Below are 13,495 nucleotides of genomic sequence, written 5' to 3'. Positions count from 1 at the left end.
GGCATTTCAAAGTTCTTCACATAATTAAAATAAAAACAGCATGTGACATTGAATAAACCGTGAGAAAGAGAAAGACATTTTGAAAAAGATTAAAAAAGATAAAAACATTAAAACCCGCACCCCTTTTAGGACTTCAGTTAAATGTCGTTTAACTGGGGCTCTAACCCTCTGGGACTTTAGTCAAAAACACCGTTTGACAAGGACTCCAACCTCTAGGTTTTTAGTTGAAACGCCGTCAACTGGGACTCTAAACCCCGTAGGACTTTAGTTAAACGTTGTTTAACTGGGATGTTTTACGGGGGGGTTATAGAAAGAGAAATAAAAGGAAATTAATAAATAGATAAAAACATTAAAAACATCGAAGACATCAAAACTAATGATGAGAAGTTTCCGACTGAAACAAAGAAATCCCTGTTCTTTATGTAAGATTCAAACCAGTTGAATCTTACATAAAGATTCAACTGAATTCGAGTTGGGTCGGAGAGTACGACCCAACTCTCCAGTCGATTCAGTGAAATGTCGTGGTCAACAGTGTTGAAAGCTGCGCTGAGGTCCAACAGAACCAGCACTGTGGTTCTCCCACAGTCTGTATTTATATGGATGTCATTGAACACTTTTACAAGGGCCGTCTCTGTGCTATAAAGCATTTATTGAAACATCCTGTCGACTACACCGCTTTGCCTTTGTCTGCACAGTTCCTACGAAGCTTTGATGTACGTTGAGTTTATATCTTACCCAAATAAAAATCAGTTTCAGATGTGGCCTGGCAACACGATGCTGTGCAGGTCTTTTTCGTTCATCAAAACAATGCAACGTGGTAAAATTCACAGCAGTCTGACGCATCATTATGATAGATGCCCAAAACCTGTCATGTTGCAACACGATATTTCTCCTAAGGCCTTCATCGCCCGATCTGTGGTTCTGGCAGCGTTGTGATGTTCTGTTGCTGCACGTTTCCCACAAGCTCAGCTGTTGATGGAATGCATGGTTGGTGGAGTTGAAATACTTTTTAGCAGGATGGCATAGATGTGCGAGGTTTGTCGGAGGGGAGTGAAGCATGACCTGCCGAGGGGTTTTGCAGCACTTTTAAAACCCAAAACACAATTGGGTTTAAAATAGATTAAAAAATTAGTGGCAGAGACGATCCAGCGGGTGTTGAACCAGAAGAGGGAATCTGGATTGTATGATGGTAGCTAATTTCATGTGAACAAAGTTAGTTTTAGAGGCATATGTTAAAAAAGTTGCACTGTGATTAAATTGGTTGTTTTCATATTTAAGGGATATTGCATTTTGTGTTCTTTTGGGTTCTTACTAGCAAAAGTACAAACCCAACTGGATGTGTACTTACCTTGAAGACCTAGTCAAGATTTGTAATTTGGAAGCAAATCTAAGCAACACTCCCAGTGGGGCCACCATTCTATTTTCTTTCCATCTTTTCATTTCATATATTGCAGGGTTTCCCTCAGTGTATTATCAGCCTGCCGGGCCACCAGGGTTTACTTGTCCCCCCACCAGGCTTGGCATTGTTTATTTACTTAAGTTTTTTTTTTTTAATTATTGCCTTTTTTAAGATTTTAGTTGGTATTTAGGAATTAATCTTCCAGTCTTCCAATAACACATAACTATCAAGTGATATTTTCAAATTTTATGTTAACTTTAAACATTTTTTAACTTAAAAACATGGCGGTGGGCTCTCTGATTTGTCGGATCACTGTCTTCTCCCAAAAGAGACACAACAGAAAATGGGAGTAATTAGTAATTAGTTACATAAGTCTTATTGCTACCAATGGGGATTTTAACAACCATTATACATCAACCTTTAAGGTGTAAAGAACTTGCCGTGTTTTGAGAATCCACTTACGTTCACAACATAAATGAGAAATCACACTTTCATGTTCCTTTTTTTTTTTTTTCTGTCTTTGTGATTTCCAAGACATCCCTAACCGTATCGGGCTCATCTGAAATCTTCACTCTGAAATTTAACATCCATATTCGCATTCAGGGTCCCGCTTTCATGCTGAGTAGTGAAGAAATTCACTTCCAGCAGTATTTGGTTCCTGGTGTCTATTACGGATTAGACTTCAAAGAGCTAATTTAGGACTGACATCCTAAAAATAGAAGAGCAACACAAGGCTGTAAAACTCAGCGGGGAATGCCTGTGTTCACGTTTCTAATGAATTCATTTCTATGCATCACTCGCGGTGCTGATGGACTTCACCATCTTGCTGTGTTTTAATGACTACCTCATCACTTCTATTGCACCGATCAAGAGAGTTGAAGTATATAAAAGAGCAATACGCTTGATATTCCCTACCCAGATTTTTTTTTTTCGCACTACCGGCAGATTTTTTCTTTCTCCTATTTATGGGATTCCTATTAAACAGAGTGAAAGCAGATCTGTCTGTCATCCCCGGCAGGGCTGCAAGTAACAAATATTTCATTGATCGATCATTTATTTAGTATTCTGACGATTAATCGTTTATTCGGATAAAAAATTTGTCACATTTTGCAGATTTTTTCATTGAAATATTAAGTCTTTTCAGTTCAGTGTTTGATTAGAAAATGGAAATAAACGACGAATTCAAATATATTTTTAAATAAGAAAATAAGCATTTTATTTCCTAAAATGCAATAGCATTTCTTTAGCCACTTCAGGAGTTTTGGGTTAAATATATGTTTTACGAAGGCATTTTTATCTTAAATGTGAAATATATGTATATAATTGGTACATTTTTGGCTAAATTAAAACTCTGAATATTTTTATTTTTAAGCAAATAACCTTTATTTTGAGTCTGTTAACGAGTTAACTAGTGATCAATTTCTATAATAGTTGATGATTATTTCAATAATCAATTAATGACGATTAATTGTTTCAGTCCTAATCCATGGTCGGATTACTCAGCACTATCTTGAGATTGTTTTTTTTTTTACCACCAACTTTCCCTGTTTCATGCAATCTGTTTTTCCTGAATGAAAGGCTTCCGGTGCAGACGAAGGATCAGAACAGCTTTTTTTTTTTTTAATTTATTTATTTTATTTTATTTTTTTAAACAATTGCACTCAGGTAGCATATACATTAGATGCAAGGAGATGCCTCAGGTTATGTTGGTGTTTTCTCAGCACTTCACAGGAAAGCAAAGGTGCATGTTTTCTTTTTGCTACCCAGAAGGTTTGTGTGGAACTGCTGAAGCATAAATGTACCGCCTTTAGTCTTTGAATTCGCTCCATGGAAAACCGAGTAGTTTTATGGTTTTTAACCTTTAAAAGAACAGTGGAACCAGATTTTACGGCTACTGCTACAGTTTGTTAAATGAAACTTTAATGAAATTAATTGATTAATTTAAATAATAGATGTATTGATCAAGATATGTTTCAAGAATGTATGATTTATAGTATAACCTCCAGTAAAATTGGCATTGATTTACAGTATATATACCAAAAATTTTAATGCAAACATATAACATTAGCAACTTGGTTTTTATTTAAAAAAAGAAAAGCCATCGTACTCCTATTGCTGCTGAAACGTAAATTTATAACAGTTTATTGTTAAAGAATAATTTAATAACAGTGGTTTGCAAACTTGTTGGAACATAAAATGTTTCTTTTTCCCCAAATATGATCATATTGTTAAGACAGGTTTCCCAGTAGAGTTGGATCTCAATTTGTAGTGTTTTATCAAAAAAAAGTAATAATTAAAAGGGACAGAGCATATTATTTTTTCAATATGCACTGCTTGTTTGAACAAAAAATTAAACATTTTGAGTTGACAAAATAACAAGGATGTGAGAAAGATAAAAATCTCATCAACTTATACATCAGACTCCAACATGGCTGCCATGCAAATTTGTGCAAATTGCCATTTTTGCAACCATAAATGATTCAGGACAGCTGAATTTGTTTTTCTTCTATGCAAAAGAAAGGGTATTGGTCTTCTTTCAGTTACCTGGCCAACAGTATGCAGCAACAAGTGGGGAAGGGGCAGAACTCCATCCCTCTAAACAGCTGGAGGACACACCCATCTCTCTGGCACTTTCTCTAACATCTCACTTTAAACTGTAGGAACAATATTAATTTATAGTAAGCAGCCTAGTCCTAATGCTGCATGTTTTTGTTTTGCTTCCTGTGGCTGTATTTGTTTTCAAGCAGCTTTATAATTGAGGACCTAGACATGCACATCTTCACAGTCCACCTTGAACTTGATAATGTCGGTTAACGTAGAGAGAGTTTCTTCTTTCCTTCTGATTTTTGGCGCTCTTATAAAATGCATGCTGTCTGGCTTTTTCGTCTTCTCCCGTGTCTGCACTTTTTTTCCCCCCACCATCTACCTCAGAGGACTTTTAACAGTTCTTTTTCAGACTAACAGAGGCTTTTAGAGACATGCAGCAGTCAGCCCAAAGAAGGAGGACAGTATGAGCAGGCAGGGCAGAGACATTATTTTCTGCTTAACAATCACAGCCCCATTCTCCCTTTCCTGTCATCCCTTGTTTTTGTTCACTTCTCCCCTGGTCTGTTTATAGGAACTTATTGTCTCTGCTTTTGGCATTCGCTGCTCTCAAAACTTTGTCCTTGTCATGGATGTTGATCATGATAGAGGATCCCCTTCCAGTGAACCTCTCTGGATGTTCGACAGCTTACACAAAGACAGAGTACGACCGTTAAGTTTTTCATCACTATCACAGTTTTGGTTTCCTGTACTGTGTTTGTGGGACTTGCAGTACTTTGTAAATGTTTGCTGCGTACTTTATTCATACCTCTCCAGGTCTAATCAGTTTCACATCTTAATATCACTTGATATTTTTAATGGGACAAATTGAAGATAAATTATTAGATTATTGTGATATGATAACGTTTATTAAAAATACCATTGTTTCATGCGGTATTCAGCCTGCGGTCAGCTACAGACATAACAGACGATTGTCCAGCTTCAGTTTAAATCAGCATTATTTTCATAAAGGCGTTTCCATGGTACCTGTAGCTGCATTTCTATCGACCATATAATTGAGCAATTTGGAATTACGAAAATAAATTTGCTAAATGTAAACATGGGAATTAAAAAAACCCCAAAAACTCTTGTTTGTTAATAAAAAATGTTGACGCTAGGATGAGGTGGGATTTTTTTGGCTGTATCGAAATTACTGTATTTTGCAAAACTTCAACGGAACCTTTTTTTTTTTGCATCAAACGAGTCGCATGATCAACAACCAGATGTTACTACTGGCAGAAATGACAAAGGAGACAAAAAAGTGGTAGGAAGATGACGACACGATGTGTTTTTTAATGACTTATCATGTGAACAAGCTTATTCATGTGTGATTTTAATTGCAGTTTTTGTTTAATGGAAACATTACAATTTTGAAATTGTGTTTTTTTTTTGACTTTGTGGAATAGCAACTAACTTTTGCACTTATTTGTAACAGAAACACTTGTAGTGTTTCTGTTTCTCACAGCTGTTTTACAGTATTTCACGTATATTTCTAATAGCCAAATTGTTGTTGTTTTTTTTTTACCAAGGGAAAAGTTTAGTGGGTGTTTTTCAGCCATTTGACCTGTAGTACTCTCATTATTGATGGTCAATATTTGAGCAACAATTAAAAATCCATTATTTGATCTTTGAAAACTAACATTTTTATATTTGCAGCTTTTGTACATTTAATGACAGAGGAAAACTTGTGAAGTTTCACTTTTTTCACTTGTGATTTTAAAAAAAACAAGCGTAAGAGATAAAAATGTAGGTAATTTGACCCAAAACATCCTGATCCTGGATGTCAATTATTCAAATCCTCCTTGTACGTCTTTGTACTTTTCAAACTTGTAGTTCAGACTTTAGAGCTCCATGTTGTTCTCCAAAGGGAGCCAGACACGGTTGCCCTGCTAGATAATGGTTTTTCAAGCCTGGCTCCATGTAAGCATACCTGAACTGTGAGTCAGAATTGTACACTCAGATTAATTTTGCTCCATTTTATCATTCTCACCGCTTTACTCTCTGTGATCTAGTTAGGCTATCATATATCTGTCTGGACTGAATATTTTATGACGCGATGCCCTCCTCTGGCTCCAAAACGTGTCGAAGCTGATCTGTCGTCATTCTGTTTCTATTGCTGTCCTTTGCCCTGCTTATGGGTAGGAAAGGGCTTTTTCTGCCCCTCTTCCTGCCAAACAGGCCCAAATGGCCATCTGAAGCGGTTATCTTATATCACTTCATCTTCTTAAGAATTACAAGCTCCAGCTCTTGTAAGTTTTATTACCCTTTAAACACAAGTCATATATGTTTCATATCAGGACAAGTGATTCCCACGTAGAACTCCTTTTGAAGTACATTTTAAAAATATTACTTTTAACTGTTTTTATGAAGCAATTTTACATTAGTAAGCCACCTTAGGGATGGTTTTAGCTAAGCTGTGCTGCTGTAAGAGCTGATATAACATTTAAATCCAACGCTGATATTACTATTAGACAGTAATGCAGCAGGAAAACATTTTTATGAGATGGTAGGAAAAATATTAACAATGGCATATTGTAATGGAGGAGGCAATTAAACGTATGGCAGAAACTGGACACTTGTATATTAATTGTATAGGGTAAAGTGGTAACAGTGCAGCACAGCTTGGTTTCACAGGAGGTTAGAAAAGCAGCAGTTTAAGACTTGCAAGAGCAAGTCCTAAACTGTCTTAAACTTTCAACATAAAATGACAACTTTTCATCATATTTACTAATTTGTACTCAGTTGCATTTATTGGGTAAATAAATATGGGAAAAATATATACATATATTTTCTTAATTTTTTTAGCAGAGAGCTTTGAGATAGCATCGCAAGCTAAGCCTCTTTCCTCTTGGCGTGTGAGGTTATCACAAAACCAGACACTGTTTTTTAAAAGTTTCTAAAGAATTTTAAAAAATTGAATCAACATTAAAATCACTTGTTTTGTGTTTATGCAACGTATGTAAGTATCGGCTGATTATCAATCACCCAAAATTAAAGAGAAGGGTTCATCAATAAGCCAGCTGATTACCTCGGATTGGTGGTATTGCTGTTCAGTGCAGTGTGGTGTTTAGAGGATAAACCTGTTTCCAAAAGCCAGAATCATATCCATGTCTCTAACCTTATTTTTTTTCAGCTTACTTAATTCTTTTTATTTCATAGTTAGCATTTTCATGCTGTATTTGAATTACTACCCCAGATAACAACTGACAGCAACTCTTAGTTAGCAGCTACAAAGCTCGTATTTCGCGTGCATGGCACTGCATGCAGAGGCAAAAACAATCCAGTGCTTTGCCGTTATCACTTAGTGTCAGTCGGCTCCCCGAGCTCAACCTCGCTGACGCAGAAGCCCTTTCATTCGCTTTGATCTCGTTAATAATTGCATGCCATGCAGCTGAAAAAGAAGGGCAGATTTAAAAAGCAGCAGAATGCTGCAAACTGATAGGGATAATAATAGCGGGGGACTTGAGACTTTTGTGCTGTTTGAGTTTTAATCCACTGTTGTCTATTCAGCTGTTTCAGCTCATTGTGATAGTTTTGTGGATGGTCTCCGAGTTTTATTAAAAAGAAAAGATCATTTTTTGAAACCAAAGACGATATTTAATGGATTTACAGGAGATGGATTTGAATTTTTGTATTTTCTACTGCTTGTGGGGGGGGGGTTTCCCCTCCCTGACAAAATAAAAGTAAAAGACATGCTGTCGTCCACTGTGTCCACCCATAACAGAACGAACGTCAGCTGACTCGGTGGCAGAACTGAAGAAGAAAAGCACCAACCAGGGACACAAGCAGGCCAAGAAACTGAACCGTTTTTGTTTATCATCTCCTTTCTCCACTGGAGCTAGAAATGGATTGCTTTAACATTCTTCCATTTCATTGAAACTCACACTCACCTGTTGAGTTATTCTCATAGCAGCAGCGATTTAAATCCTAAAAGCTCTTAATGTTTTCACAGGGAGTCAAAGGCATACTGGCACTGCTATGGTGTATACATTGTAATAAAAGTGTGTATTTTTTGAGTCATGTCGAATCAGATTTTTGCCTGATAACATTTTATGAATTTTTTTCGCTCCGTCTTCCCCTAAGCTAGGAGCAGACTGAACAAAGCATGCAGAGCAGGTTGCATTACAGAAATTGAAAATTCTGCAGCCCAAACAATCTCATTCACTACCAATTAAAAAAAAAAATCCAATTTAGATTGGCTCCACCAAGAAGTTTGTTGCTGTTAAAATGTAGTAAAATGATTATCAGTTTGAAAATTTAATGTGACATTTTTTTGTGGATGCAGCGATGTGAAAATTAGCATGATCCCTGGACTAATATCGCCCTGGATTAATTTACGGGACTGACGTCAATATATATGGGGAAAATGACTAACCCCGGCCGATATTGACGCTATTGCCATTATGTTTTTACTTACATGCTATAAAATGCTGCATGCTAAAAAAATAAATAAAACCTTTTCAGTTATGAACAGAAAAATTCTCATTGGCATTAAATCAAATTTGAATAATACCTGACCAGCTTTTTGCATGTTTTCACTGGTATTTGAGGTTGGAGGGCCTCGTTGTCATCACCCTAATCTTTAGTTTCCTCCACAGATTCTCCATGATGTCCACACATATGTGATGAAAAACAAGTTCAAGTGGAGGATGTGGTTGTGTTTTCCGTGAGTGTGTGTGTTTGTGTGTGAGCGCACAGATGATAGGAATAGTTATGCATGAAGTTTTGATTCGCATACAAACACAGAGCTCACATTCACAAATGAAAGAGGGGTGAACCATAATGGGCAGGTTGGCCGTATATAATGGTGCCTAACCACAGGCATTTTTCCCAGAAGCAATCTGACATTATGTGTGGTAACATGTGGTTTGTAGCAGCTGACTCACTAAAGACTGGAAAACTCAGGTAGCCTCTGAAAACAATAAAACAGCACCAATCTCTAGATCCTGGCCACTTGAAGATAAACAAGCAGGTCATAATTAGACAACTATGCTGGTTTTCAGGAGAAATATCAACTATTTTTTCTGTCAAAGTTGAGGAGCAATCTGAGCACCACGCAATTCATAATCTGAACATAGTAAAATACTGCCAATCTACCAATGCCTGCAACTGCAAGGTGATGCTGCAAGAACAATGCATTTTAAAAACAACATATTCTATTATTTCCACTGCATAATTATTCACTTTTTTGTGCTGGTGTCATAAAACCACAACAGAACACATTAAGCCCATACGGGCCTGTTTGGGTCTGGCCTTTCTCTAACAAGTAGCTCCATTTGGAAATCATCATCTGGAAGGAAAGCCCCCTTATTATCACTTAGTCTTCCAGTCAAATGGGGTGATTAAAATGAGAATGAGTTCAAGGATTTATCTTTCATCCGATCCCAGAGAAGGACAAGCATCAGTCACCACAAGGCCTACAAAGTATCTGTGTTGTTCTAATCCATCTCCCAGAAAACATTTGCTTCTGTAAAGTGTCTGTTTTTCATTAAGACGGCTAAGCACTGACAGACGTCAAGGCGTTGCACTCAGCCTCTTACTTTGATTTAACCCTGGTTTTTTTCTGCTTCTTTGCTGTTTTTTGTGTTATTTTTTTTGTTTTGTTTTTTGTCTTTTATGCCCACAGCAACATTTAAAATGCAGGATATTAAGTGGATATTTCATTTCCACTTAAGCCCTGATAAAAAGTCGACATCATTGCAGAAGTTGCTGCTGTTTGTTTGGTTTTTTTTTTGTTTTTTTGCACGTTGACCTTGTGTGGCCCTTCCACCTACTGTGACCTGACTCTTTATTTTAATATCGACCCTGCTGTGTAAAAAAAAAAGCCAGATGTCAGGTGATTGGGGGGGGCGCTTACCCCAGAGCAGGTCAACCGCCCACTGCTGTCACGTCTGCACGCATACCACCTCCAGAAAAACGCCCTGCTTAAAGTGAAATGAACTGCCAAGGTGGCGCCGAGACTAAACACCAGAGAAGCTGGTATCCATCAGTCGTCTTTGTCTTCAACATGTTTTGAGTGTTTCAGTGAGAATTCCTCTGGCTTGTTTCGATTGGAAAGAGAGCGAACATTTTGATTTACCGAAAGTCTTTAAAGTCTCACAGAAGTGATGAACTGTGGAGGCAGCAGTGGAAACTTAACCATCAAACCATCTGTGGGGAAAAAACCAAAACAAAAAAAAAAAAGATTGGTTTTGTTTAGACTGAGCTTGTATGTGTTGGCTCTTAGGTTCCTGACACCCTAAGGGTTATCTTGATGGTATTCACTTAAGGACATTTCACAGAGATTTGCTATGTACTTTTTTCTTTTTTATATTTAGTCACATTAGAACAACAAACAATGATAATAATTTAACTTTAGTGGGGATTTTATGTGATAGACCTACAAAAAAAGCCACAATTTTGCTGCATGAAACGGCTGCATTGGGTGATTTTTCTGTTGGAGCTGCAAATTTTAAGTCTTGAATTCAACTCAATTCATGAAAACTATTGAATTATTAATTAATTAGCTAATCCTGTCGCAATAAGCAATTGCATTATAATCACTTCCAGAAAGGGAATCCTATAAAAACAAAATGGTTTACCATAAAATAAAAGATACAATCTACTTTGATCAATTATTATAAAGTGAATCAAGTAAAAAATAAAAAAAATAAAAAAATCTCACAGATCCAGTGCTTGTAAGTAGGCGTGTCACAATAAACAATCAATCAATTAATCGCATGATAAACTAAAAGAAACTCAATAAGTTCATTTGCTTGACTTATCAGTTTTCTCTTTTTTCCCTCTCTTACCAAAAACCAAATGATAAAAGTCTTCAGTCTGGTGTTTTAGTCTTAACTATCCCTTTTTTTTGTTTGTTTGTTTTTAGATAATTTTGTCTTCATAATTTATTTTATTTGTTGTTTCTGTTTTTTTCTTTATTTATTTTGGATATACCAAATGCCTCTAAATTCCAGTGTTTAAATGTTCATTAGAATTTCATGTTGATCTTTGAGAATGTGTTTGTGCGTTTTTATGTTATTACTATTATATTACTTGAAAAAGTTCTCAAAACAATTTTATCATTTATCTCTATAAGTTCTGGGGCAATTTATCATCCGGCAAAAGTCATAGTAAGAAAATATGACTTGGCTATAAAAGATACCTGGTTGTGATGCCCCCCATAAAATCACAGAATTTATTTCCCTCTGCTTTTTTTACTCTTTGTTAGCTCACTCCAAACATCAATCAAACATCCTTCAGTTCTGATAAAATACTTTACTTCACTTGTTTAATTTTTCTTCCAGGCACCTCGTCAGAGACATACCGGGTCACATTCTCTGTCTAGACTCTGTATTTAACAAACCGTTTGGCTGCTGACACGTCTATTAAATCAGCATTAGGCCGACTAGGAGCTTCTTGTGCTTTAATCCATATCACTGGCAGGCGGACAGCTGCTGGACTCTCCGTGCCTGAGATGTATGGTTAACAGGCATCATGGAACTGATAGGGCTCTTTGGGACTTCAGTTCTGCTGGGAGGATTGCTCTTAGGCTCATTCTTTCAGGGTTTTTTTTTAAGTCTTTTTTTAATCCCCTCTGTGCAACATGAGTTGTTAACAAGCCCCGGTGACTGCTAAAGGAGTTCGGTGGACACTGGGATTGAGCGTGAGCTATAATTACTACCAGGAAGGGAATTCTGTGTCATGTCTAGCTAACTTCATCTTATGCTTTTTCTCTTTCCAGCTTTATCTTTTAAGTTTTTCTACTGTTTTATCCCTAAAACAAAACTTGCCTTAGTGTTTTTTTCTTTCTCCCAACAATTTTCCGTGCCTGTCTCGCTCCACGCTCGTTCCCTCCCTTCGTCGTCGCGTTGCTCTTAAGCTCCGCCTCCGTCTCCTCCTCTCATTCATGCTCCGGCTTCTTCCCCACCAGGCTTTTCATGTGGCTCATTCATCCGCCTGACCGCAGACCGGATTCACACCAGCGCTCCGTGAGTAGTGTGCTTCCAGTTTGCGTCGCCGTTTATGTTCGTTTCTCGTCTGCCGAGCCTCCGCCAACTGTTGCCCCCGGGGGCTTTCTTGCAGGGCCACGTGGGCTCGCAGGCGTAACGATCACACAAGGTTTTAAGAGATTCCCAGAGAAATTTCCTTGAGTTTTGGAGGACGGGGACAGTGCGAGAAGCAGCAGAGGTGGAGTGGTAGGCCTGATAACCCGCATCACCTCTGTCAGAGGATTAGACGAGGGACACTTGACACTGATGGGACTCCCTTTAATTTAACAGGATGTGTTTGCGTTGGACAAGCTGGCTCACATTTTAATGAGCGCACCTCATGCACAGAGAAGCTGGAGTTTAAATATTTGTTCAAAGTGTCACTTTTAGGCAGCAAAAAAAAACAAAAAAACATTTTGTTTTTTATTGCTCAGAAAATAGTTTATCCTGAGATCCACACATGGCTGTTTAGCAGCTTTTCTAATTTGGTTTTATATGAATAATATTGATATTACTGAATGTATCTCAGAGCAGCGTATTCTTCAGAAAGGCTCAGTAGCAAAGCACTGTTTTGTCACAGGAATTATTATTTTCCTTCAGTCTCTTTTTGACATTTTCTGCACATTTTTTCTACTGTCTGTGGAGAACATTAATATTAATATGACTTTCTACAGTCTTAGTAAATTCTAACTTTACACTTTGGAAAGTGGAAGACAGTTTCGTACCAAAGCAGATTATTTGTTGATACTTTATCCGTGAACACAACTGGAAGTGTTTAAAGCACAGAAATGTTACAGTTTCACTAATAATATTGATGCCCTAATAAGGAGTTTTATCTCCTTTATTTTTTAATTTATTTCATTGGCACTTGTGGCCTTTATTACCAGACAGGAAATGGCCGAAGAGGGAAGGGAGGAAGACATGCAGCAAAGGTCTTGAGGTCAGAAATCGTAATGATCGATTCCAGGGGAGCGATACCCAATAATGTTCTGTCAACTTATCACCTACAACAAGCCTGGCTTTATGATTTGTTTCTAAAGATCACTTGCGAAATATAGCAGAACCCAGAGCAGGCCATATGACACAGTCAGGCAGGAAGAAGCAACAGCCAGTACAGCCTCTCTCTCTCTTTTTGAAGACATTGCAAAGGATGAAAAACACTTACAATTTTAGCGAAAACCTGCTGCTCATGAAAATTTCTAGAATTGAAGATGTTTCGGCATGGCTGACTTGGGCTCCCACTGGCAAAAAACTTGCAGACAGGGAGTTTATTCAAGGTTTACTTTCCTTTCTTTCAGCATACATAGAATTTTATCAGTGTACACGGGTTTTATCACGCCAGTCTTTTATTTTAGCTCTAAGAGGGAAAAATCGACATACACTTGTGATGCCTACCACATTTCAAAACTGCTCACTATGTCATTGTCAATTGAACATCTGTTTATATATATATATATATATATATATATATATATATATATATATATGTGAGTGAGGATACACATTTTTGTGTAGGTTTTATATATATGTCGTCTTGCGTGAC

At 37.2% G+C, this 13,495-nt stretch overlaps 1 protein-coding gene across 3 annotated transcripts in view; it reads left to right on the top strand.

Annotated features, from left to right (window-relative positions):
- The window catches only part of peak1 (pseudopodium-enriched atypical kinase 1), a 100,690-nt gene that overhangs the window by 31,583 nt on the left and 55,612 nt on the right, over window positions 1-13,495 (top strand). The window contains exon 1 of one of the 3 annotated variants that reach the window (XM_015040185.1): window positions 11,876-11,952. The exons of the other annotated variants lie outside the window; for them this stretch is intronic. The gene's annotated coding sequence lies outside the window, so the exon portion shown is untranslated. Of the gene's footprint in view, window positions 1-11,875; window positions 11,953-13,495 lie in introns of those variants that run through there. 3 annotated transcript variants of the gene reach the window in all.

Source organism: Poecilia latipinna, unplaced genomic scaffold, assembly GCF_001443285.1.
Source record: "Poecilia latipinna isolate Pla-1442-1.1 unplaced genomic scaffold, P_latipinna-1.0 Scaffold499, whole genome shotgun sequence".
NCBI lineage: Eukaryota > Metazoa > Chordata > Actinopteri > Cyprinodontiformes > Poeciliidae > Poecilia > Poecilia latipinna.
Note: the sequence above shows the minus strand (reverse complement) of the source record. Positions and strands in the feature narration are given on the sequence as shown.